The 26771-nt window shown below is 45.7% G+C and overlaps 1 long non-coding RNA gene across 1 annotated transcript; it reads right to left on the bottom strand.

Annotated features, from left to right (window-relative positions):
• Nucleotides 1-13029: 13029 nt before the first annotated feature.
• LOC122464062 lies at nucleotides 13030-20016 on the bottom strand. The gene is made up of 2 exons (XR_006287915.1): nucleotides 19698-20016; nucleotides 13030-16797 (listed from the first exon to the last, which is right to left on the bottom strand). It is a non-coding gene; the product is annotated as an uncharacterized LOC122464062 (long non-coding RNA).
• Between the last annotated feature and the right edge of the window lie 6755 nt (nucleotides 20017-26771).

Genomic DNA, 26771 nt, shown 5'->3' with positions numbered 1-26771 from the left:
TGTGTATTTTATCTGGAGCTGTTGCCTTTGTGGCCTTGAGGGGTTCACTCGCCACACCTGCGGAACTCCTGAGCCAGAGACGGAAGAGAAAGAACAGGACTTGGGATGACATGTTCAATGAGATCCTGCAAGCCAGTGCTGCATCGTACCTTGAGCAAAGGGCCTGGAGGATGAATACTGCAGGCTGTGTGGAGAAGAAAAGAGCAGACAGGAGAAAGGCCCAGGAGTTGGAGATGTAGATGCACCAGGGCATAATGAGGCATTTCTGGCAGCAAATACAGATGATACAGACTCTTGTGGGCCTACAGGTTCAACAATCCTGTGCTCACCTTCCTTTGTAATCCATGGAGATCTCCAATATAGCACACACACCCCCATGCTCACCCTCAACATTCCACATGACCTCAGTGGCTGCATCCCTAGGCTCACCATTCCACCAGGGGACATTAAGGACAACCACAACTACACATACACTAACCTATGAGAGCCATAGTTGTTGTATGCATAGCCAACATGTCAGTGAATGTTCCTTCCCCTTGTTTAAGCTCTGATCCATACATTTATTGAGGTTTTAATGTATTTGCTTTTAACTTGCACAGAATTTTTTTTGAAATGTTTTTATTACTCAGTAAAACAGTATTGTTTGGAAAATCATTCATCTTTATTAGTTCCCAACATATGCTGCAGAATGCCTGGCCGTAGTGAAAGCACCCATTTACTTGTTATTGTACAGTGTGACACAACTCATAGGATCAATGACAAACACAGTGTAATAATTATAAATGTACAGCAAGCACCACAACATTAATAGGTCCATTGACAGAGTTATATTCATAGATGTGCACCAAGCATCACACAGTTCCTAAAAGGCCACCAAACTGCAGGGCCAGGTCGAGCACAGTACATCCCAATGCATTACGCAATGCATCACAAAGCATTGGGCTTGCTGTTAAAGTGCTTTTTCAAAGCCTCCCTGCACTGAATCGCTCTGATAGCCCTTGTGTCTGGCTCTTCAAACTCAGCAGACAGCTGTTCCACATCCACCCTCCACCCGAGCAGCAATCTTTCCCCCTTTGCTTCACAGTTATTATGCAGGGCAGAGCAGGTAGCTACAACAATTGAGATGTTTTTCTCACTGAGATCCCATCCTGTGAGTAAACAACGCCTGTGCCCCTTCAATCAACCAAAAGCACATTCAACTATCATCATGCACCTGGTGAGCCAGTAGTTGAATCTTTCCTTAGTGTTGTCAAGGTGGCCGGTGTTTGGCTTCATGACCCAGGGGAGAAAGAACAAGGCTGTGTCCCTCAGGCTCACTATTGGTATTTCAACATGCCCAATGGTAATCTTCCAGTTGGGAAAGAAAGTCCCTGTTTGCAGCTTTCTGAACAGTTGTGTGTTCTTAAAGATGCATTCTGTGCTTTGGATCAGCTATTATTCTGCCCTCTATGCTTTGTCCAGTCTCCCGTTTTCTATCCATGAAGCCCTCCGTCTCTATCAATTTCCTCTTTAAATCCATTCCTTCCAGGAGTCCTTCCTTATTGCGCTCTAAATCAGCAATAATCTCCCTTTCCTGACCTTTTCCCTTCATTTTGTCCTGTTTCTTGTCTGTGTTTGTCTTGTCGATCTTAGGGCAGATCTACACTACCACTTAAAAAGAAAAGGAGTACTTGTGGCACCTTAGAGACTAACCAATTTATTTGAGCATGAGCTTTCGTGAGCTACAGCTCACTTCATCGGATGCAACTACCACTTAAGTCGATCTAACATGTATCGCTCAGGGATTAAAAAAGACACCCCCCTGAGCAATGCAAATTATAGTGACCTAAGTGCTGTCCACACCAGTGCCATGTCGGTGGGAGATGCTCTCCCGCCAACATAGCTTCTGCTTCTCGTTGAGGGGGAGTAATTATGCTGACGGGAGAGCACTCTCCTGTCGGCATAGAGCATCTTCACCAGATGCGCTACAGTGGTGCAGCTGCGCCAATGTAGTGCTTCTAGTGTTAAACCCCTAAGCAGGTTATTTCAACAGGGAGCTATGGATTTACCCCAAAACTCCCACACTACAGATTCGTCCCCCTCCCGTATCTATCACTGGATATGATTAATACCAAAGAGGCAGGTATAAAGTACAAACAGAACAAGGTTTATTAACAAGGACCCCACAAACAGAAAACATATAACAAAGCAAAAGCAATCACTTGTTAACTATAGTCTGGCCTGAAGCCAGGAACCCCAGAATAATACAGGACAGCTAGGTACAATGAATCAAGGAAACAAATACATCACTAAAAAGAAAAAGAGTACTTGTGGCACCTTAGAGACTAACAAATTTATTTGTCTCTAAGGTGCCACAAGTACTCCTTTTCTTTTTACGGATACAGACTAACACGTCTGCAACTCTGAAACCTGTCATTATGTAATACATCACTATAGCTGATGATCTTGACAGAACTAGGACCACTCTCAAGGACAGGAACACAACAGGATCACTGGAACACAGGAACTTGGGAACCCTCAGGAATGATGCAGGAACCAGGAATGATAACACTGGGAATCAGGAACCAAAGGTAAGCTGGTCATTTTTCTTCTAGGATTGACTCAAGGTCTTGGCTAGGACTGTAGGCACTGGGATGCCACTGGGATGGACAGCAACCAGTCTCTGTGTGACAAGTCCTTATATAGACTACACCCTCATCACATGTTCTTTCCTGCTCTTTCTGGTTACTGGGTGGACTAGCCAGCAGTATCCAGGCAGATAAAATTTATATAACCCTGCAGTTTCCTGCCTTGGACTGAAAAGGGCGCAAACAAGAAGGGGATAACAACATGGAAGCCAAACAATAGCTTTGTCAAAACATAATGACATAATTGAAAATTGGCCTTACACTAGTGTGGACCTCTGCTTAATCTGCAAGTTCTCTGGGGCAGGGATAATGACCTATCTATGTTTGTAAAGAGCCATATACATTTATTATTATAAATCCTTTGTATAGCACTGTAAAATTTCAGGACAAACCACATATCTCTGAGCTACAAACCTTTTGAAGACAAAATTGATAAAGAAAACAATGACAGGCTTTGTCACAGAAGTACGGTATTTCCTCATGTGAAAAACTGGTGACTTTTTGCAAAACTAGCCAGAACTTTTCTCATGGAAAATAAAACTCAAACCCAGTTCTTTGTTTAAAACAAAGGCATAAAAATTCTTTCCCTCAAATTTCTCAAATGGAGCCTGACACTCCCTATTTTTCTTCAAAACAAATTCCTATTTCAACTCTCACAGACCTCTGGATTGTTTCCCCTTAGGCTATTGCAATGCATTTATGATGGAAGAAATATTAGTTTTACTGAGGCATCAGCAGGAGCTGGGAATGCCTATTGTATAGACTGATGTGAAATTTGTTAAGTTTAGACCATTCCCTTTAATTATATTTTGCTGTAAATTTTCCTTATTTTTACAGAAGGTTTGTGTGATGACAGTACTGTCCACTGGAGGTCCATTGTTCCTAATATATTATTTGTGACAAACTACACAAATACTACTTGTCCCTTTGGCTATTTCAGAATTGCCAACCTGAAGAGATCAAAAATCATGAGTCAGTCCCCAAAATACCAGGAGACTGGCCCAAACAATCATGAGGCTTTTGAAAAGATTATATGGGACAGAGGGGAGGCGTTGATTTTGTTTTGGGGCGATCTATTGAGTTTTGAACTCCCCTTGCCTGGCCCCTGTGTGTGTGTGAGACAGTGTGCCCACTCTCCCAAATGTATTGGGTAAGGTGATTCTGGCCCCTGCTGAAGGAGCCCCCTTCAGTTCAGCTCTTCCAATCCCCATCTCATCAGTTCAGCACTCCATTAGCCTGTCCTCATCGGTTCAGCCTCCTCCCACAACTTCCCCTCAGCTCAACCTCTCAGCCTCACCTCTGCTCCTCCTGAGATTCTTCACTCCCCTCTCCCAGGCTTGGAGGGCTGCAGCAGGGTTCCCTCTCCCACTTCCAAGCTGTGGTGGGAGCAGTTCTGGGAGCTGTTCACCCTCCTTTGCCAGGTGGCAACACTGCTTCTTCGCATTTGATACTGTGTATAATCCTGACTGAGCTGTTTGAAAATTGGGAATTTCTGTCCTGTGGGAAATTCTGCTGTTTCAATATTTGTTTTCATTCTGAATTGGGACAAAAAGATGACATATTGCAATATTTTGTGGAACAGAAAGTTCCCCCCCAAAATTATTTGAAATGTTTCATTTTGACATTCCTGAAATGGACTGTTTGGTTTGTTAAATTGAATCAAAACATTTAATCTCAGCTCGGTTTGACATTAATCTGTCCCCTAAACTGCCACAGTGCCTCATGGGATTTGTAGTTCTAATGTCTTACACTCTCATTCTCCTGTGTGGACTGGACTCCTGAGTCAGACTGCATTTCCCATTGATACATTATGGTCTTGTGACACGAATCAGTTCAATCAGGAGGTCGACCACAGTACATCTTGGGACATGTAGTCTAGCCATGGAGACTGGCCTAGAGGAAAGAATAAGTACAGTAAGCACCTGAACTGCCACTCTCATGTGGCACTGTGGCAACTCAAGCAGACACTAGACACATATTGAACGGACCAAAACAAAAACATTTTTATTTAGGTCAACCTGACATGAAGTGAAATATTTTGTTTTGATTTTCCCAATAGAAAACTGATAATCAGCAAAATCAAAATTTTTCCACAGAAAATGTTGGTTTTGTAGAAACTGCATTTTCCATCAAAAAACATTTTGATGTAAAATTCCTGAGCAGCTCTGGGAATATTGCATTTCCAGCCTGTAGTAGGGTTTTAGGAGATAAATAAGTAAACACGAGCATGAGATGAATAGAATCTAGCTTTATTTACAACATGTACAGTTCTTGATGATTCTAGATGTGAGAACAGGTATGGATATCAATTTAGGCCTAAACTATGTTGTTTTTTCTATGTGTCCACAAATGTCATAATTTTCCTCTTCAAGACAAACTCTGTCCTCCCAGCCAGCACATTCTGACTTTCAGGTGAGAGTCTGAGTTTAACCCAAAGTTGCCAACTCTTGCAATTTTATTGAGTCTCGCAAATATGTGGTGTCTTTCTTAAACCCTAGCTCCCTGAGTCTTGTGAATACATGAGAATCTCAGCTTTCTTTCTTTCTTTCTTTCTTTCTTTCTTTCTTTCTTTCTTTAAGTTTTTCCAGCCCTCATGCTTACTGATAAAAGCGTGAAAATGTGACACAAGTGCACCCGGAAGACTCCACATTTATTTTTTAAAATCTTGTGACTTTTAAGCCAGTCTTATGATTTGGGGGCCTGAATCATGATTTTTGAATGTTTGGGGTTGGCAATACTGTTCACCCCTTTCCCAACCCAACTAGGAAGCACAGAGACAAACTCTGCTCCCCTTCTCCCGCTGGACTGAAACCTCTTCCCTGTAATACACAAGAACTCATACAGTATGTCCGATTCAGTTCCCTTGTAGATTCCAAGGCACATATTATTTTGTAAAAAGTGACAGCTCCTTAAAAATGAATGCTTTGATTATCTTTATTGTTTGCTAGCTCAGGTAAGTTGTCTTTTAGCTGGGACCATCCACACTGGTTATAACGTTTTCCCCCCCACAAGATTCCTTCCCTCTCTTATATAAATGTATTTAATTAAAGATGTAAGCATTACATATGCGTCACAGTAAAGGTTATTCAGTTACCAGTGCCAGGTGCATTGAGGTATGCCTTTGTGACATTGCTTGGAACATCACATATTTCCTAAAAAGAAAAGGCGTACTTGTGGCACCTTAGAGACTAACTAATTTATTCGAGCATAAGCTTTCGTGAGCTACAGCTCACTTCATCGGATGCATACAGTGGAAAATACAGTGGGGAGATTTTATATACACAGAGAACATGAAACAATGGGTGTTACCATACACACTGCAACAAGAGTGATCAGGAAAGGTGAGCTATTACCAGCAGGAGAGCATTAGGGGGCAGTAAAAACATGTGCATCAATACATCTTGTTACAAACCTGGTCATACTGTGGGGAGAAGATATTTTTAAAAACAAACAAGCAAATAAAACTTTAACTTTAAGCAAGTCCTAGTATTTAAGTCTCGACATAAAGCTCTACTTTTTCTCTTTCAATCTATAGGTTATCCCATGTACTAGAGAAAAAGGCTGGCCCAGTGGTTAGGGCACTAGTTTTGGATCTGGGGAACCTGAGTTCGTCTTTATTCAATATTTAAGTCCCTGTTCCATCACAGACTTCCTGGGTGATCTTGAGCATATCACTTAACCTCCCTGTGCCCCAGGTCCCCACCTGGGAAATGGGGATAATAGCACTGCCCGACCTTACATGGGTGTGGAAAGGATAAATACAAATAAAACCTGTGAGATGCTCAGCTCCTAAGGTAATGGAGGCCATATAAGTAAACTTAGGTCAATAAGATAGCCATGTTAAGAGGAAATTGAATCTGACTTAATTAGTTCAGAAAATGTTTTTATCTAATTCATATACTCCAATATATCATTATAAGGAGGGGTGTGGTTTTCTGAGGCGTGGAGGGAAATTGACCTAACAATTTATAGGGTCTCATGCTCTGAGACTGTGAGATCAGTCCCTGAGTTTCCTTTCCCTCTTAATTAATCGCCAGAGATGGGGAAGGCTGGGCTGGCTTGTGAGTTTCTGAGGCACCGTGAGGCACCAAGCAGTCCTGCTTATGCTTGAGGCCCGCCTTGGAGATGGGGGTGTGGTACGATAACTGCACTGTTGGGATGTGTTCTGAGCAGGCTTTGGTTATATTATGAAACCATTTTATATTTGTCTTTTTTCTCACCTTCAGAATGATCTTAACTGAGTTTGAATGGATCCTGATTTGACAAGTGAATTGACAATTTGTGAAGGCATGAATCAGCTCAAAAAGAAAGTGAGTTAAAAACAAAACAACTAAACAAAATCAGAACAAAACAAAAGCAACCAACAACAAGAACAAAAACCCAGACTTCTCCACACTGCATCCTAGCCACTGTCTTGCATGGAACTGGGAGCTTGGATATACAGAAGTTTCAGAAATCTGTCTGGTACTCTCAATCATTTAATTAGAGCTTTGCTTTGCTGACAACCTAGGAGGCATATTTACTCTCACTAGGTAATAGGGCACTCTCTGCCAGGCATGGAGGCATGCACAAAGTCATCTGGAACTATGATAGCATGTGTGGAAATCTAAGTATATTTACTTGAGGTACATCATCTGAGTGAGACTGTTCTCATAGGACATCATAGTAATCAGCACATGATTACATGGCTCTCCTCTGTGTTGACTGACAGCTGGGGAGCTGAGGTGGTTGTTCTCGAGCAGCAGTGGGAATTGGAGAGAAAGACTGTGCTCCGAGCACTTGCCTGTGCTTTCCTGAAAGGTGGGAAGGCAGAGAAAGGGAAAAGCCTCTCCGATAAGCAGCACTAAGGAATCACCTAAGAAAAGGCAACTCTTTGCCGTCTGGAAGTTTAGACAAATATTTATTTTCAGACCAGCTATGTTTAAATTTTTTTCTTATTCTGAGGCCAGTGATGTTTCTGCTTTGATTTAAGCATTCATTTGGGCCTGTACCTAAATCGCCTCAGATTAAACTACCACACAAGTGGGGCTCTTGAAAATATCCATGGCCTTATTCACCCTCAGGCTTCAGTTGTACCACAACAGATGAGCAGGGCCGGATTTACACCTTACACGCCCCTAGGCACAGCATCTTCAGCACCCTCCCCCTCCCCGCAGTTGCCTTTTGTGTTGCACACAGTTTTAGAGAGGTAAGGTGCCCCTACAATGCCGGGTGCCCCTAGGCACAGGCCTAATTGGAAATCCAACCCTGCAGATGAGGATTTAAATTTAGTGCCTGCAGGCAAGAGCGGTGCGTCCTGCCTGGGACCTGGACCTGCTGGCTGCTTCCAGGGCGCGCACAGCCCCACGCCAGGACAGGCAGGCAGCCTGCCTTAGCCCCCCCTGCTGTGCCACTGATTGGGAGCCACCCATGGTAAGCCCATGCCCCAACCCCCAGCCCTAAGCCCCCCCCTCAAACCCAGAGCCCCCTCCTGCACCCCAAACCCCTCATGCCCAGCCCCATCCTGGACCCTGCACCCCCAGCTAGAGCCCTCATGCCTTCCCGCACCCCAACTCCCTACCCCAGCCCAGAGCCCCCTCCTGCAGCCTGAACCCCTCATTTCTGGACCTATCCCAGAGCCCGCATCCCCAGTTAGAGCCCTTACCCCCTCCCGCACCCCAACCCCCCGCTCCAGCCCAGTGAAAGTGAGTGAGGGTGAGGGAGAGCAAGCCACAGAGGGAGGGGGAATGTAGGGGAGGGGCAGGGCCTCGGGGAAGGGGTGGGGCTAGGGTATTCGGTTTTGTGTGACTAGAAAGTTGGCAACCCTACGTAGGGGATAGCACCAATGTAACTAAGTCAACTCAGAAATGGAGTTAGATCAGTGCAATTTCTGTGTGAGGCAGTCCTGGCCTGCAGGGGTTGATGACTGGGAGGGCATACTGGGGAGAATAGAGAGTGCTGTTCTGTTGGAGTCAGCTCACCATAAACTGGGGGACAGAACAAAGCAAAATGTGCAGACATGGACTCTGCCATCTAACTTCACCACTGTCAGTCTTCAATCTTTGTAACATACGTTGCTTGACCTCTGGTGCTGCAGCTTCCTGTACCTATGTCTACACATGAGTAAAGTAAATATTTTGTCTGTTTCTCTCCTCTTTCCCAATATACAATATGTTGTTTAACAGTAACTATAGCTTGCATTGGTCTGTTGATCTGGAGATTTCAGCTGGTGCCTATAGATCCCTGGGCATGAAGGAACTTTTCATGGGTGGAAGAGGAATTGGTTAGGGTAATTGGTCCACAGACCAAGGACTCATGCACTTTCTACCCCTATATGTGCCACAGACAATGGATGGAGGGGTAGGGGTTCAGGAATAAAGAGAACCCTTCTACCTTTGGGTGATGGGGTGGAGTAACTTGCTTCTGCAATATAGAATGTGTATGTTTCTCGATTATTCCATGTAATGAAACCCAGATGAAACCAATTAAAATGTCTAATAGATTGTTTTCTCTAGCACATAAGTTACATGTTTGAAGAGCCATCCTTTACCTGGCTGTCAGCAAATTGGCTACGAAAACTAGTTGTATGGAATTTTTTTTTTCTTTCATGCTGAGAAAACAGGAGCCTTCTGCCCAGATAAGATTAACTGTCTTATTTCTGTGTTAATCTGTATCTGGCCACATTGTGAGCGTTAGACAGAGCAGTACAGAAAGAAAAGAGCTTGAAACAATAGTTGGAGTTCAGGATGGAGAAGTTTTGAGTGTAAGCAGCATCTATTACCGGGGTGGATCCAAGTTTTTACTAAGAGGGGCTGGACTGGAGGCAGAAAGGTGGGACTATATACAGATTGTCTCAATCTCTGCTGCTCCAGAAACATCATGTGCTGATGGTGTGATCTGGGTACCTGGGCGATTTCATTATATGCAGTGGGGACCTGGATAATACATACCAAGCCTTGCGCTGGCCACAGCATCCTTACTGTGTGAAGGACCGGTGGGTGCTGTGACAGGTGGTACAGAAGACTGGAAAGAGAGCCTCCATCATCTTGATTCCTTCCTTCCACAATTTCCTTAGCCAAATGAAGCACATCCAGCCGGAAGGGGGAAACCTGGGTGCAGGAGAGTTCTCCCAGGTGCAGCCAATAGTAGAGTCTTGTCTAATGATGCTAGTCTGAAGCTAGAAGAGTGGTGCTTCTTCAGGACGCTCTCCCAGCGCGTGGAGAAGGCTGTTTTCAGGAAGGTATGTGCGCTTTGTTTTACTCCCTGCTGAGCTGTGGACGTGTTTGAACGAGCAACCAAGAGCTGAAGTCCTTGTTTTAAAGTTTGCAATGCCAGCTGTCTGCAAAGAAATGAGAGGGCAGGTGTTTGTCCCACCCCTTGATGTGCTCTGCTTTTCAGACTCTTCGGAACTGGGCTCTGCTGCAGCCACAAAAACCATGGCCAGACGACACCATGCTGCTGATGCCATAGTCTGAGCAGAGAGGTGTGGCGTCCGTAAACCAGGCTGTCATTGGCCATCTCTTCTCAGCACACTTTATGAAAAGTTGATGTTTAAAAAACAAACCACATAACTTCAGTTACAGAGACAAAACTTAAATCTTTCCCGAGCAGTAGCTTATTCAAACTGGCTTCAGTTCTCCTCTGAGCTCCTGCCTGGCTACAAGAAGATTTTCCCTTCCTTTTTGTAAAGCTTTAGCCCCCACATCCAGTAGCAGCCCCCTGACCTACCCATTCCACATCCTTTTAGGCAATAACCATTTTTTGTGCCCTTGTATGGAAAACCACCTGGAAGAGGAAAAATTGGTGACTCATCTTAGCTGCTCCCTCCCCTAACTGCTATTGGGAAACAGCTATGTTGAAAAGCCACTTTCCCTCATCTTGGAATGGCTGCCTCTTCTGGGCTTAAAGGGAAGGAAAAGCCTTGGCTGTCCAAAGAGAGGAATACGTAGCTGGAGTGTGCACTTGCCTCTTAGACGTCTAATAATCTAACCTAAACTCTCTCGCCACTTTTCAAGCAATCCCATGAACGTCCACCTTTCCTACCATTACGTTAGGTTTTCTTTAGTGGCCGTCCCAAGATAAGGCTGCTTCTTCCACGGCTTTGAGTCAGTTCCGGGTTTACAGTGGCTCCATGGAGCCAGGCCCATGGTCAGAAGGGGCCCCGACCTGCTCTGCTTGCACTGCGCCCCGAGACCCCGCTGGCTCCCCCCACCCACTGCTTGCTCCTCTTGGCCAGCCCGCCAGCTGGTCGAGGGCTCCTCTCCACCCCCTGGCCCCACCCCCTGTTCGTCTCAGTCCCCTGGCCGGACCCCAGTGCACCTCCAGCTCTGGGCAGTCTCTGCTTCCCACCACCTGTGGGGTCCCACCTGTCTCCCCAGAGCTGAGCAGCCTGGGATTGGTGCAGAAGCGTGGCCAGTCTCAGCCAGGTGTATGTGTTGGGGGGAAACAGTGTGGAGGGCTTGGCTGGGCCCCTCCAGGCGAATGCGTCTTGAGGAATCCCGGCTGGGGCAGGTCCTGGCCTGGCTGATCGCACTACTTCCGAGAGGCCAGAGCAATTACTGGCCCTGGGACCAGCCCTGGCTGTGCTGCCAGCTCAGCCCGGCAGACACAGTCGCCTCCCAGCAAGGCTGGTGAGTGCGACCGGCAGGCAGGGTGTAGGGGAGTGGGTCTGTGGGGAGTATGGGGGGGCGGTGCTGGGCTGTGAAGGGGTGGGGAAGATCTGTGTGTTGGGGCACTAGGGAGTGGAGGTTCTGGGGGGTGGGTGCTGGGCAGTTGTGGTGGGGTTGTAGGCAGGGGGCTGTGCATTTGTGGGTGGGTCTGGGGGGCCTCTTGCCATTGAGAGTCAGGGGGTGTTGGGCAGGGTGTGTGTGTGGTGTGGGATGGGAGCTGGCAGCACAGGACCGGGCAGACCACTGTGCGTCTGGCAACTGCCGGTTTGTAAATAGTGCCCTCGCAGTGGGCTAGGGTGACCAGACAGCAAGTGTAAAAAATCAGGACGGGGGTGTGGGGTAATAGGAGCCTATATAAGAAAAAGACCCAAAAATCTGGACTGTCCCTATAAAATCGGGACATCTGGTCACCCTACATTGGGCAGAGCGGCGCTTCCCCTGCCATGCCATGCCCCATTGCCTCTGGCTGGTCCCTCACTCCAGGGACTGATCTCTCCACACCATGCTCCATTGCCTTCATGGGGGCCCACAAATATGTTTGGCGCCGGGCCCACAAAAGGTTAATCTGGCCCTGCTTTGAGTGTGCTATGATTGCTTTGAGAGAGAGATTCCTTTTATACAACATTTCCTGGGAGGGAAAGGGGAGTTGCCACCGCTGGTCTCTGGAACACTGCAGTTTGCAGGGCCCTTCAAAAGGTATCTGAACAAACAGCACTGAGTCTTAAGGGTTTCTGTCAGCTTATGAATATGCTGCTTGTCCCTGTGACCCTTACTACCCTGCTCAGCATAACACAAGGAATAGAAAGTACCAAATTAACCCAGAAGGATACACCCGTGTGTTAGTGTCAATTGCTTCATCCTCCACTGAAATGCAGCCCGCCTCTAGGGTGAAATGTGGCAGTAACAGCACGCAGCAACTCCACATGCCATTTTAGGACTGCCTTAAGAAGCTGAGACACCATTGTTTTAGTTAATCCTGTTAATTTATGTTCGAGCAGGGGTTCTCAAACTGGGGGTCATGAGATTATTACGTGGCGGGTGGCAAGTACCTGCACGAAACAAAGGGCAACTGCTATAGAATAGATCGTTTAAATCCAGCTTTTTAGAAAATGACACACACCTTTCTGTCGCAATGTATTTACTTCAAAAAGTATTGTAAACGTATGATGCAGCGATCGTTGTTGCCAAACAAAATATACATTTGTATTATCACCACTGTAAGGCAATTGGACTCTGAGGATTGTAGTATTGTGCGCGCAGGTTTGTTGTCTTCAGGTGGGACTGAGACAACATTCGAGGGCTTGACGGTTCAGCAGCTGAAGAGCTGCATTAAACCGACCAATCAGAATACTGAGCTCGACTTCTTTTTAAAAGAATTTTTTATAATTCAACAGTCACACACAGGCAGGGGTGGCACTAGCGGGGGCTTTCGGGGACTATAGTCACCCCAAAATTTGCCTTAATTCCTCTTTCCCCCCCCCCCCCGAGCCCACGCCTCCCAGCACAAAGGTCAAACGTTACGCAGAAGGAAGGGCGGCATGGTATGACATTGCGATCCTTAGTTCTGCAGTTCAGAGCTGGGCACCTGGCCAGCAGCAGCTGCTCTCTGGCCGCCCAGCTTTGACGGCAGCGCCTGCCATCAGCAGTACAGAAGTAAGGGTGGCAATGGGGCACGAGTAAGTCCACTGTGAAAAGTGATATTGACAATTTATTTGTACCTCCCCCAGTATTAAACAGTAACTATTTTATCATTATAAGCAGAAAAGTTATTTTTTAATTTGATAAAAATATGTTTTAGTCTTAATTTAAAAGCAGTGAGAAAAGGTAAATTCATTTTAACTTGTACAGTTATAAATGTATCATTTAAAATAATGTTAAATATAAAAAGGTGTTTTTAATTTATAAGGGGAGGAGGGTCGCACTCAGAAGCTTGCTGTCTGAAAGGGGTTGCTGATACAAAAAGTCTGAGAACCTCTGTAAAATGCAGAAAGAAAAGGAGGACTTGTGGTCTCTAAGGTGCCACAAGTCCTCCTTTTCTTTTTGCGGATACAGACTAACATGGCTGCTACTCTGAAACCTGTAAAATGCAGAGTAACTCAGCAGCATTACCCATCACTTAAAAGGGGTCCTCAGTGAAACTGACAAATACTTGTAAGCCAGAGACCCAGGTATGTCTATGCTGTGTTTCTTTATTTAAAAAAAAACCCAAACAACTCATGGAAGAAAATCTTAGAGCCCAGGTTAGCTGACGTGGGATTGCACTTTGGGCCTACATATAGCAGTGTAGATGGTTGGGTTTGGGGAGGATACTGCGCTCTGAAACCCAGCAGGAATGTCCACTCTATTTTTAGCCCAAATGCACAAGCCTGAGTCAGTTGGCCTGGGCTCTGGAACTTGCTATAGTGGGACTTTTTTGTTTGTTTTTTTTTCAGTGTAGACCTACCTGAGTGTGAAAATGTCATTGCAGTCTCTCTGGTAGCAGATTCTTACATTTGCATACAGGTATGTCACAGCAGAGCAATTTCCTCTCTTCCCTGTATTCTCAGTAGATTAATACAACTATCTGAAGTCTGCAAACAGACATTGGTTCCAGAGCTCGGTGTGATTAAATCTGCACTGACTTGCATTCTGTGCAGCTCCATTGACTTTACTGTGGTTGCACACAGGTGGCGAAGTAGCACAGAAAGTGCCCCCTCCCGCTCCCAAAGCAGCTAGACTTGTCTTAGAACAAACAGGAAACCTTTTCAGCCTCCAGGAAAAAATGAGCATGTTTCTGAACTTCAGTTCTCATAAAGTCCAGGGACTGTCTACGGCACCTCTGAATGACAGGTGCTCTGTCTTTATTGTATCTTGGACCTCACGAGTGTGGCAGTTGTAGACAAGTGCCCAAGGTGGGAAAGTGGGCTGTGAGCCTTTCCTCTTGTGCAGAAACCCAGTGCTTTGTTCTGCACAAACACATTGTGAAGGGGATCAGAGTACCCTCCCTAGCACTCTATGCCCCTAAGGGGAAGTAGCTGTATGGAGTGGGAGCATGTCTCCCTCCCTGCCATGCAGTGTTTTAGCTGACAGTCCAAGGCCAGAGCTGGGGGAGTGTATGCTGTCAGCACTCCAAAAGGGGCTGTAAGAAAGGCCCCTAAAGCTGCTCTCCTAGAAAGCCTCTGACCACTGCTGCTGGTGTGCTGCAACTTTGTGCTCCCCTCGTCTGCTCCTGTACTGTGTCCTGGAAACCAACTTTTTTCTCAAAATGAGCTAACCTATATCAAATATGAGAACTTTGCCCACACTACAGATGACCCATTTTGGATGGCAGGTGCTTGTTCAGCATAAGCATGAAGGAATATTTCCTGATTACTGGCTGCTGAAAAACAAGATAGATTATTGCTAACTCAAGCAGAGTTTGTGCGGGGTGGCTGCTTGCCAGGCCGTGACTTCCCTGCGCCTAGAAATCCCCACCTCCTGCAGCAGCACCAGTCAATGTCACTCCCCTGTGGTGATGCAGTGATGGTGCCATGGAAAAAACACCAAGAGAAAACATTTTTTTTCCCTTATATAGTAACTCCTCACTTAACGTCCTCCCACTTAACGTTGTTTCAAAGTTATGTCGCTGCTCAATTAGAGGCACGCTCGTTTAAAGTTGTGCAATGCTCCCTTATAACGTCGTTTGGCTGCCTGCTCTGTCCACTGCATGTAAGATTTTGTGGAAGAGCAGCAACTTTGCAAGGGAGCATTGCACAAGTTCCTCTTCTCTGCCTCCTCCCCCTCACTCCCAGCGCTTCCCGGGATTTCTCATGAGGCCATTAGGATAGACAATCCATTCTGCGTCTCCTTTCACCCTTCACTTTTCCTATTCAGACAGCCTGCTCTGCAGACTGTTGTCGTCTCATCCTGGGTAGCCTGAAGTACAAGGGCAGTTTTATTCGTTGATCACCAGTAGGAAGTCACTGGGCGTGCAGCAAAGAGTCTCATATTCTGGGCAGAGAGTGCGGACAGACACCATCTGTCTTGGCTGCTGAAAGGACTCAAACACAAGCAGAAAACTCTCTGAAGACAGCTCAAAAGAAAGATCAGGGAATGGTGTGCTTCTCCTAACACATGTCCCCACTGCAACTGAAAAGATGATCACAAGCATAATCAAAGTCAATGAATTGTTTGTAGAATAGTAAATATATCTGTTAAGAAGATGGACATTATGCCCATATGTGTATTGGTTGGGAAGCAGAGTTTATATTTTAACACTACCTGTCATTGGTTATTTATCACATTTTTTTCGTTGCTCTTTGCAGCTGATCAGGACAACCTAGCTACAGCTCCCTTGTAAATGTCAATCCTTCTGCCTGAGATGACTTGAAGTCAAAGCCTTAAATGTGCATTGTAACACAGAGAAAAATATCCTCATTTTGGTATGCATAGATTTCTGCATGTAACTGATTTTGACATCAAATTTCATCACACTGTTATGAAAATGCCCTTATTTTGTAACAGCCACACATACCATAGCAGAGATGTGCAAAATCAAAACCTTGAATGCAAATATTTTTTTTAAATGGGGAGTGGGTTCAAATTTGATTAGCTTGATCTGAAGCTATCCCTCTTATGCCATTCCTTTGAACCCCAAAGAGCCTGGTTTCCAGCTCTGGTTTAGATAACTATAACTGCTCAGAAGATTTGGCTAAGTTAAATCGTGGTTCTCAACCAGAGGTAATTGTACTCATGGGATACTCAGAGGTCTTCCAGGGGGTATATCAGCTCATCTAGATATTTGCCTAGTTTTACAACAGGCTACATAAAAAGCACTAGTGAAGTCAGTACAGACTAAAATTTCATACAGACAATGACTTGTTTATACTGCTCTACATACTATACACTGAAAGGTAAGTACAATATTTACATTCAAACTGATTTATTTTATAATTATATGGTAAAAATGAGAAAGCGTGTGCTGTGACACTTTTGTGTTTTTCTGTCTGATTTTGTAAGCATGTAGTTTAAGTGAGGTGAAACTTGGGGTACGCAAGACAAATCAGACTCCTGAAAGGGCTACAGTAGTCCGGGAAGGTTGAGAGCCACTGAGCTAGAACACCCACATGTGAAAGGGCAGAAAGGAAAATAGTGCAGCAGGTTGTTGATCCAATGGCATGTGAGTCTTATGAGATGTTCTGTCCTGTCTAGGTACTCATATGGCCCTCATCACCGTAGTATCTGAGAACCTCACAATCATTAATAGATTTCCTCCTTTTAATACCTTTTGAGGTAGGAAAATATTCCTATTTTATTTTGGTACAGGGTAGATTCAGTGATTTGCCCAAGGTCACACAGGAAGTTTATGGCTGACTCATGACCTGAATCCAGGTCTCCTACATCTATGTCCAATGCTCTATTTACTAGGCCATCCTTCTGATGAGAACAATCTTCTGGCTTTGATGAGCTTTGTGTGACTTCTCTGCTACAATCACATTCCAGTACATAAGGGGGAGCCATACCTCATGATTTCCTCACACTTTCACATGCTGGTTCTCTTAGACCTAGAGAAGAAGGAAATTGAATTAAGAAGAACCTGGCAGTGGTGATATATGTACAGAGAGATTATTTAATTCCAATAGGAGAGATGCTGATCAAGAACAGCAATGTTTTATGCACTCTATCTAAGATTGGTTTCAGAGTAGCAGCCGTGTTAGTCTGTATCTGCAAAAAGAAAAGGAGTACTTGTGGCACCTTAGAGACTAACAAATTTATTTGAGCATAAGCTTTTGTGCGCTACAGCTCACTTCATCGGATGCATATAGCTCACGAAAGCTTATGCTCAAATAAATTTGTTAGTCTCTAAGGTGCCACAAGTACTCCTTTTCTATCTAAGATTGTGTTAAGTATCAGTGGCTTTAGTGTAAATTATCCAGCAGCCTGCTTGGAGTCCTGCAGTGTCCTACCTGAGTCTTGGGAACAAGGCTATCAAGGCAGGTCCCATGCCAGTCTTTTTGCAATGGAAATCTATTAGTTTTTTTTTGTTTGTTTTTTGAGAGAGAGAGAGATTAGAAACTGTTGGAATTCCCTTATGCTCAGTTGTGAACTCCCCTGCTTCCTTTTGATGCTAGCCACAGTGTTGGGAGCACTCACTAACAGTCCTCTGTATGTATACATTGGAGCTGAAGATGTAATTTCCAGCTTGAGCAGACATACCCACGCTAGCTCTGAGCTGTAATAGAAGTGTGGCTAGGGCAGTATGAGCACTGGAGGAGCTAGCCATCATGAGTATGTGCCGAGGATTTCAGGCAGTGAAGAATGGTTAACCTTGTATGCTACTTATAGCTTTGAAATTTATTTTTCCCTAGCTGCCAATGAGTTTTTTGTTACTTAAGTTGTTAAATAAATAACAACTCCTCCCTATCCTCGTCCTTTGGTGCTCACCCTTCTCTTTCTGTTGCTGCAGGTTTTTTCCCCTCTTGCATACCTTCCCGGCTTGCCAAGATCCTCAGGTTTTTGGAAAGGCAGAATGCTATTTGGATGTTATCCATTACAGGGCTGCATAACTTGCCAAATCTGTCTAAATCACACTGAAATCTTAGGACTAAATTCTGATGTGACTGGGAGCAGAATTTGGCCCCTAGTTAAATGATCGTAGGTAAGAAGGATCCTGAGCCCTCTGTGGCCTGAAGAGTACAAATTCAGAGTCTTTTCCTTGGCATATGTCTCCCGAAAGGCAGGACTGATGTCTGCACTCCCGGGTAACCTAGAATGCAAGTAAAGGAATTTAGATCTGTAATTGGCTCCCTCTTGGGGCTTGGCAGGCTCCTCTGCTGGCTGCTTGGAACAGTGAGATTGTCTGCGGAGGCTGTGTGTTAAAAGGCTAATTCTCTCCTTTTCAAACCCGTCAGTTCCTCATGAGATCAGTGCAAAAGGAGTTTCAACATTAAAAAAAGTTCGTTTTCCCATGCCCGTTTTTCTGGATATGGAAATTTCCTCCAGTCAGCCCACATGCTAGTGAGTAAAGAACATTTTCCTGTGGTGTTTCTTTTGTGAATCAAGAATTAAATCCATGGCCCTATCTGCCAAAAAGAAAACTGGGCTCTTTAAGGATTGTATATTTTTCTTTTAACACTTACTGTTGTATTATCGGAGTGTGTGTGTCTGTATGTGTGTTTTCAAGAGGAAACTAAAACAAACTGAGGAAGAAAGGCACAAATTCACAGTAGTTTGTGTGATGTGTTATGTTTCACCTACCATCCCCTGTTTATACAGCAGGGCTTTAGTTTTCCTTTTATATCAAAACATAAGAGTACTTTAATTTCTTTATTACAGATAAATGATTATTTTAGATATCTCTAAGCTCATGGTTTTTCACAAATTTCATGAAATATAATTTTCTCTGTGCATTTCTTGATCCAAAAGCTGTTTCCTACTGGACTCCTGAGCTCTAGGTCCTAAAAGAAAGCTGCATATATTGAAATCAAAAGTTCATGAGATGAATTTTGCTACAAATGCTGCATCTACAGATGCATGGTTTTCATAACCAGAGTCATATGGTTTTGCTTTCAACATTTCTACAACTATATGTTATTTAAGTATGTAGTTTCTGAGCCAGGATGGGATAGATTTCTGAAGTTCATTAAGGTGAATTGGAAAAGCCAAACTATGTCTGGCTGAAAAGTAACCTTTTCAACCAACAACAGCAAACCTGTAAATATTTCTGAATGCATCCGATGAAGTGAGCTGTAGCGCACGAAAGCTTATGCTCAAATAAATTTGTTAGTCTCTAAGGTGCCACAAGTACTCCTTTTCTTTTTAAAAAAATGTCAGTTAGGGATACAGCAGGTGAATATTGATGTTGCATTTACAGAGCTTGTGACTTGTGCTGGCTTCTCTATTGGGCATAGAACATCCTTAAAATACATGTTCTCAGATTAAACCCTCTAGAGCTTTTTTTCAAAAAATTGTCTTCAGAGTGTGTGGTTGGTTTTTTTTGTTTTGTTTTTTTATATATATATATAAAGAGAGGTGAAAGTCAAGGAGACAGATTTTGGTTTCTATTTAGTTGAGGAAAGCCACTGAATTTTTGTAATATAGAAGCTGTTTTAATTTTATCCCTACGCATTCTCCTCCAAAACAGTGTAGCTATAGACAAAGGACCATGTTGCTTAGCAACCAGAGTGAAGCTAATCAACATAGCTGTGGATTTGACCAAAAAATAACTTATCCTGGAATTTTAAGTGGATCAATCCTCCCGCCTTCCCCCGCCGCCCGAATATTTCAAATTAATATTGCCCACTGGTACCCATGATTTAATCCTGGTAGGCCAAATCCAACTCTGGTGTTACTCCATTGGCTTCAATAAAGTTATACAAGGCATGAATTTGGCCCCTTTGCTAAATAGACTAAATTCCTTTCTTAAAACCACTTTTTTCTGCTGTGATTTCAGTGATGCACTTACATATTTGAAAGTCCTCCTACTTTCAGTGACGGGTGATTCTTGTTTCTTTTAGATGCTGCATCTCCTGGTCTCACCTCTTTTCCAGCTTGTATGCAGTGTTGCTGTAGCAGTGTTGGTCCCAGGATATTAGAGAGACAAGGCTGTTTACTTAATTCTCAGTCTCCTTGCCCAGATTGAAGGACCATGCACGTTGTCACTCCAGCTGCTGTGTCCTCCTGTGAGTGGATCTCTCAGCAGGGTACAGGATGTTCTCTGAGGCCACTGAAGGGGCTCCAGTGGGGAGAGAAGAGACTGAACAAAGTAGAGTGAGCTGCCTCAGAATGCAGTTAGCCAAATAAAAGGCTCAAATGTCTCACAAAACAAAGGCGTTACCAAGTGACATTCACTGCAGTGCAGAGGGCCAACATGAGGCTTATGCACCACGTGAGTCCCACTTACACTGTATTTTGAAGGCTTTAAGTGGAACTGAAGTGGTACATAGGCCTTGTACTGGCCTTTGGCCAAGGGGTAAAACGAATTGTATCAAGAGGAAGAAATATTCAGCACCATGGAAGATATACTCGGTTGGGTTTGGCCTTTTGTTGTGCTGCTTGGCAAAAATGTTGGGGGAGGATCAAAGTATCCTTTTTTCCTCCCCACCCACTTCCATGCAAGAAGCAGGGCAGGATGTTTTGTTGGTGCACATGAGTGTGTCAGTACTATCGCAATCGTACAAACACCATGTACAGAAGGGGCTTGGTGCGAAAGAAGAGGGGAACTGTGAGGTTAAATCAGTGGGAACTAGTGGATGCTCGGCCCTTCTGAAAACAAGGCCACTTATTTAGGTGCCCACATATGGATTTAGGCTCTTAAGTTTAGGCTCCCACTTTTGTTGTTGTTTTGAAATCTTAGCCATAATATATAACCCCTCTTCTGGTACACAACGAGGCACAGGATTCTACTGTGAGCACACTACAGTGGGAAGAAGTGGGTGGAGAACTGCACTTCTGTAAGTGATTCCTTTCCATCATTTTCTGTGGCAAAATTATTTTAAAACAAGCTCTTTTAATGACCGGAACGGGTCTGCACAGACATGAACAACTCTGTAAAGAGAAGGCATTCGCATTAGAAACCTTATAAAGAGATGGCTTCATGGAGGAGCAGCGACTTTCTTAATAGCAGGCAAAAGCGACTTGCTTTAAAATCCAACAGAGTCATGACATCTGTCAGCTTTCTTTTTTTAACTGATTCCCCCTCCCTGCACCCCAAGTTATATCTAATATAAGTTAGACCAAAGGTTCTCAAACTCTTCCATTTTATGGAGCGCATCGTAATGGAGAGGTTGTCATGTGAACACCTCACACCCCCTTCTTGATTGTGTGAGCCCGTTCCCTAGCTACGCACAGTCACACAAACCGTCTGCCCTGGTGTTTGTGGTCACATAACATGTCTATCTGGGGCCACTGCAGCCATTGCTGACATGGAGAAAGTAACATAAAGAACAGATTTCATGGCTTTTTCTTCGTCTTTAGAGTAATACATGATTTGTCGTTTGAAAAAAGTTAATCGCACTGGGACAGATCTTCAACTGATGTAAATTGACAAAGCTCTATTGATTTCATCAACTTCTCTGATTTATATCAACTGTGGGTCTGGCCTACAGTTTGTGTCTAAAGATACTCCCTCATCTAGGACCTGATCCAAAGCCTTGGAAATCAGTGGCATTCTTCCACTGATTTCAGTGAGCATTGGACTAAACCCATAGTCTACATAGATATATTAAAAAAATCACTGTGAATTGGGCCTTCTTTTGATCTCACTTTCACCAGTTTTATTCTTGTCTATCTCCATTGGCATCAGCAGTGGTGTAAGAGGGAGAAGAATCAGGCCCACTAAGTGCATTGCAGACAGAGCAAAGCACATCATGCAGCCATTCATGTACAAATATATGCAGGAGTATTTGAGGAGGTTGGGGGCGTGAGAAGGTGGGACCAGGTGTGAGCATGTACAAGAGCTGCAGCTACTTGGAGAGGGAACGTGAACAGTGGTGCGCATGTGTCACCCTCATCCTCTCCTAGGCCTGTGCCAGTTCTCCATAGTATGGCTTCCCCTTTGCAAGTTATAGTGTCATTCAAACATGCTTTTAGTATTGTCTTCATGATGAGGCAGCTCTCATTTTGATGAGGGTGCAGGATGGTATTGGTGAAAGATAAGCATGTGTAATTGTTTTTGTCTCTCTCATTCTCTTTAGATGCCAAATTAGGAAAGCTATTACTTTTTATTGCTCCCTCTGTCTCTTTTTTGGCAAGACAAGAGCAAGGGCAGCAGCATGCTCCAATCATCTGATCACAGATTTTCCTGCACACCAGTGACAGCAGTTAGCATGTACACCAGGCATCCTTCAGTTCCCTGAGACAGGGTCTCAATATGTTAGCTGGACAGAGTGGGTTGTTTTCCTTTGTAATTCTTTGAAACAAAATTTAGAGCTGGTGAAAGGTGCTGGATTAATAAACCGGGAGCCTGAAGTCCTTCCTGTCCCCCACAGAATAGGTACGGCATGGGTAGTAGCTGTGCAAGCTTTCTCACACTGCCGGGCCAATGTGCTTCAATCCTGTTCTGGAAGAGCCACCTATACAGATGGGACGGTGAGCCCACCCACTCCTGGGCCTCGCTGCTGAGATTCCCAGTGCTGCTAGGATGTTTGGTGATGTGTACTCTCATCCACTTGGAACTGAACTTTGGCAACCAACTGATTTCACATTGGCCACCAGACAGTAACAGGTTGTGGTCACTATCTATCTAGCTGGACTTGAACGAGTGACCTACAGGAGAGTCCCTGTATGCCATTACTAATTCCCTTAGTTATCCTCAGCATGTCATTAATCTTTCACCCACCCTTAGGAGTTGGAACACTTCAATATCCAGCTACTAGGAGAGTAAAAATTGCTTCATGCTGCATGCCCCTTCCCCTCTGTGGGTGAGTGTGATGGGGCATCTTCTGGTTAAAAGCAGCCCTAGGGAGGCTGCGCAGAAGGCAGCCAATCAGGGCTGGGCTGGCCCATCCAAGGTCAGTAGGCTGCAGGTTCCCCCAGGAGGGTGGGACGGGAGACATGGTGTGGCACAGCCAGAGGGCAGTGTCACTGAAGAGGACTCTGTGATCCTGGGAGTGACACGGGTCCAGGAACAGAGACGATAGCGGGCGAGACACCACCAGAAGAGGGTGCAGCACTAATTCCCCGTACAGCCAGCAGGAGGCACCGCAGTGCTGAGTCGCAGCCTGTCACACGTGGTGGAGAATGTGGGCACACTGTCACCCCTGATATCAGGGGAGGATAGAGGACTGTGGGGGTGATTGCCTGTCTCAGAGTTGAGAGACTGTGGGACACAGAAGCTGGAGACAATGGAGTTGGGGTATGCAGAGGCCTTCTTTGCAAAGGGTTCTTGTGGCTTCCCGGACTGGACTCCAAAGTTGGTGCCCCTGCGAAAAGAGGCCGACAAGCAGCAAGGGTGGCTTCAGACCCTGCTGCTGCAGGTGCTCACAACCCAGCAGAGACAATGGGAGGCACAGGAGTACCTGCACGCCTCAGTGAGTAGCAGAGCAGCAGCTGTACCTATTCAAGATGCTGCAAGTGTGGGGTCCATAGAGGCCATGGAGAACAAGAGAGGAAACCCAGCACCAGGGCCGGCAGCTGGGCCAAGTAAATGTTATGCCTGTGGGCAACATGGACACTGGAAGAGAGTGTGCCCCAACTGGGATGTGGGGACAGAAGCCTCTCCCAGAGACTGGGAAGGAGCAGGAGCCCAAGAGTCCTCCCTATGAGGAGAACAGGGAGCAGATGGGCATGTTGGACTTGTGGGCAACAGGGGCACCTGAGGAGGGAGTGCCTTCTTTGTTGCAGGGATGAAGCTAGCCCAGAGGAAGGGTCTGAGCAAGCGAAGGACAATGGGAGGCCCATGGCCAAGGGGAGGCAAAGGGCTTGCTTCCGGCACCATGAAGCGGGCCATATTAAAAAGGCAATGCCCCCTTTGGAGAAGATGGGATAAAAAGGGGATGCCTGAGAGCCGGGCGGGGACTGAGACTGCCCAGAGGGATGTGGCAGTGACTACTGTGGACCTGGTGTGGAGCCATCTCTCACACCTAGCAGGGGGTAATAGGAAACGGGTGGATAAGAATCCCCTGATGGACAAGGGAACCCACACAGGAGCAGAACATGACACGATAGGGACTCAGACCCTGGAGGAGTAAGGCAGATGGTGCCTCCTGATGGAGAAACTGAGGCAGGAGAGGGATATCCTGCGGGTGAAGCTGCATGGGAAGTAGGGAAAGTAATTCTCTTTCCCCCGCACCCAGGTGGTTGGTCTTAAGGAGGAGGGTGTATGATGGGGCTCCTACCCCACACTGGCAGAAAAGGGGTTAAAAGCAGTCCTAGGGAGACTGTGCAGGAGGCAGCCAATCACAGAAGGGCTTACAGGAATGGCCAGGTTGGCCCATATAAGAAGGGCTGCAGAAAAGAGCAGGGTCAGTCACTCCCTGGAGCTTGAGAAGGGAGGAAGACTGGCTGCCTTACAGGCAGAGGACAGCAAGCACCCTGGACAGAGCAGTGCTGCAGGCAGAGACCCAGAGAGCTAAAGGCAGCCTCTGGCAGGCTGCAGGGATCTGCAGACTGAGGCCCTGCAAGGCCAAAGAGGGTGCTGGAGCCAAGTGGGAAGTGGCTAGACCGTGGACTGCAGTTTGCCACTGAAGGGAGTGGCTGGACAGTAGGCTGCAGGTCCCCCCGGAAGTGGGGGAAACATAGTGTGGCACAGCTGGAGGGTAGTGTCACTGAAGAGGATGCTGTGGTCCTGGGTGTGACGTGGGTCCAGGAACAGAGATGACAGTGGGCAAGACACCACCAGAAGAGGTGCTCAGTGCTAATTTCCCATACAGCCAGAAGGAGGTGCCACAGTGGTGAGTCACACCCCATCACTGTGTGTGTCCTCTCTTCAGCCCTCCCAGGTCCTGCTGGGGTGAAAAACCCAGTGTTCTCAACTTCACATTTCTTGAGATTCTGAAGTATCCATGCTGTGTGTGTGGTCCCAAGGAAACAATATTTAACATTTGTAAAATGCTCTTCCCCCTTTCACTTAAAAACAGACCAGTTGACTAATGAATTCTCAACATCCCTGGGAGATAAACATTATCTCCATTCTACACATGGGGAAACTAAGGCAGACAGGCAAAGTGACTTGCTCAAGGCCACAGAAGCATTTGGTGTCTTAGCCAAGATTACTGACTCAGGACTTTGTCTCCTAGTCCTGCATTTGGGGAACTAGACCAGGCCTCTTTCAAACAATACAGACCACAAGCTGAAATAAACAAGAACTAAATAACAGTGCCCAAGTTAAATTACATTTTAAAATGTAAGGAAATGATGCAGTTTTGGTTAGCAGAATAGACTCTCAGTTTGTGGCTGTGATGCTGGCAGACCAGGTACCAGCTCTTGCCCCAGCTGCAGGCATTAGCTAAGAACTAACAAACTCATAGCTGAAGACCAGACCAGTCCACCTGTATGTTAGCTTTGCTCAGAATAGGTATTAGTCTTATAAGAATGTATTTAGTGTTTAGACTCTATGAAATGCTTGTAAATTACTGCTTGCCATAATCTCACTTGTAATGTCTGTATTCCACGCTATAAGAAAATACAGTAACTCCTCACTTAACATCATAGTTATGTTCCTGAAAAATGCGACTTTAAGTGAAACGATCTTAAGTGAATCCAATTTCCCCATAAGAATTAATGTAAATAGCGGGGGTTAGGTTCCAGGGAAAAAAATTTTTGCCAGAAAAAAGGCATTATATACATTTTAAATCATTTTAAACAAGCAATTTAATACAGGTATAAGTTAGAAACAATTTAATACTACAATCATCACTGCTGAGTATGAAGCTTGGTTGAGGTGGTGGAGTCAGAGAATGGAAGAGGATGGATTGTCCAGCTGCTCCTCTTGCTGTTCTTGCAAGCACAGGCACTGACTTTGCCCGGGGCAGGGGGCTCAACCCTCGGCCCATCCACTCCACCCCTTTCCCCAAGCCCCCACCCTTGACCCACCTCTTCTTCCCCTGTCCCCACCTCCTCCCCCTTTACTTCACACGCTGCGTCCTCGCTCCTCCCCCTTCCCTTCTGAGTGCTGCAAGCCAGCTGATTGCCATGGGCAGGAGGCAGGGAAGGTAGCAGGGAGGCATGCCAAGTCCTCACTCCCCCCTCCCCCCGCATGGGGCAATCAGCTGACTTTTGGGGCAGGAGGGAGGAGAGAGGAGCGAGGACTTGGCACACAGGCTCCCCCTCCCTCCCCTGCCTCCTGCCAGGGGCAATCAGCTGGTTTGCATTGTTCAGGATACAGGGAAGGAAGGGGGAGCCTGCGCGCCGAGTCCTCACTCCTCCCTCCTAAACGCCGCAAGCCAGCTAATTGCTGTGGGCAGGAGGCGGGGGGAGAGGAGGGGGAAAACGCTGATCCGTGGGGTCTGCTGGGGGGTGGGAGGCACTGTGGGGATGGGGGGGCATAGGGAGGCTGCCAGCTGTGGAGAAAGCAGGCAGCCAAACAACGTAAGAGTGGAGCATTGCACAACTTTGAATGAGCATGTTCCCTAATTGATCAGCAACGTAACAACGAAACAACGTTAACCGGGACAACTTTAAGTGAGGAGTTACTGTATGCAAGTTTTGCTTTATAACTTTGAAAATGTTTGCTCTGAACTTGTGAACCCAGGCACAGGAATCCCCTCCCACCCAGGAGGACTATCAAAATTTAAATGGGCCATTAAAAGATGAAACCATTGTTAATTGCCCCACTCATGGAGAAATAGGTGCAGAAGGCCTCATCCCATCGCTTGGAATGCTGGAAGAGGGAAATAAAAAGAGGTGACATAAAGATTTTTCATCTCTTTGCTGCTTGAACTTTCACAGGGCCAGAGAAACCAAACTAAACCCATAAATCCCCAGCGGTTACCTCCAGGGTCTGCCCTAAAAGACGCTTTGGATTGACAGATCACTACAACTCTATTACTCTTGGGATTTAGATGGCAACTCATTTGTGTGCATATGTTTACTTGTTTTA

Source organism: Chelonia mydas, chromosome 1 (assembly GCF_015237465.2).
Source record: "Chelonia mydas isolate rCheMyd1 chromosome 1, rCheMyd1.pri.v2, whole genome shotgun sequence".
Classification (NCBI taxonomy): Eukaryota; Metazoa; Chordata; order Testudines; family Cheloniidae; genus Chelonia; species Chelonia mydas.
This window is presented reverse-complemented; position numbering and strand designations above follow the sequence as displayed.